At 55.2% G+C, this 754-nt stretch overlaps 1 long non-coding RNA gene across 1 annotated transcript; it reads right to left on the bottom strand.

Moving 5' to 3' along the window:
- LOC117799552 lies at positions 1–754 on the bottom strand. Its single transcript, XR_004622984.1, has 3 exons — positions 705–754; positions 470–583; positions 1–26 (listed from the first exon to the last, which is right to left on the bottom strand). It is a non-coding gene; the product is annotated as an uncharacterized LOC117799552 (long non-coding RNA).

Here is a 754-nt window from a genome sequence, read left to right as displayed (position 1 = left end):
GTGAGAGTAACTCGGTCCTTTTCCTCCTGTGGGAAGAAAATATCATGTCAGAGGCCTGGGACAGGCCTGGGCCATGAGATCCTAGGGGAAGCTCCTAGTGCTGGCCCTAAACGAAGTTTGCAGAATTGTGACTGGGGACCAGGACAGGATCAGGAAAACAGGAAGAAAGAGGTGTGGGGTCACTGGGCCACCTGACTTGCTGGAGGTCTGTCCTCAGTAGGGACCTTCCTCTCCGTCCGGTGTCCCGTGACTGCTGGGAATCAGGTCCCCATCACCAGAATTACGAGGATGAAAATGTGTCCTTCGTTTTCACAAGTGTTTGCTACACACTGAGTGTTAGAGATCAGCTCCAGAGTGCGCAAGGCCATGTGTGAGGACGGTACCTCCCAGTAACAAGGCAGGACAATCTCTACCTAATAACCCCACCAGTGGGACAAGAAAACTCAGATCCCCCCGCTCTGTTTCCTACCTGAGCGCTTCATCTTCCAGATCACAGCTCCAATCACCACAGTGACCGTAAGGAGAACCAGACCAGCGATGATCCATGTGATGGGGATGGTGATGGTGGGCTGAGGAGGCGGCTCTGGAAAGGGAAGGCAAGGTGAGGGGCCCAGAGTTCTGGCAAGAGTCCCAACCCTGCTGAAATTCTCCAGAAGGCCTTCTGCCTTCCCTGGGAAGAGGCTCTACCCCAATCCCCTCCTTACCCCATCTCAGTGTGAGGGGCTCGGGCAGCCCCTCATGCTGCACATGGCAC

The sequence above is a fragment of the Ailuropoda melanoleuca genome, unplaced genomic scaffold (genome assembly GCF_002007445.2).
Source record: "Ailuropoda melanoleuca isolate Jingjing unplaced genomic scaffold, ASM200744v2 unplaced-scaffold52481, whole genome shotgun sequence".
Lineage (NCBI taxonomy): Eukaryota > Metazoa > Chordata > Mammalia > Carnivora > Ursidae > Ailuropoda > Ailuropoda melanoleuca.
This window is presented reverse-complemented; position numbering and strand designations above follow the sequence as displayed.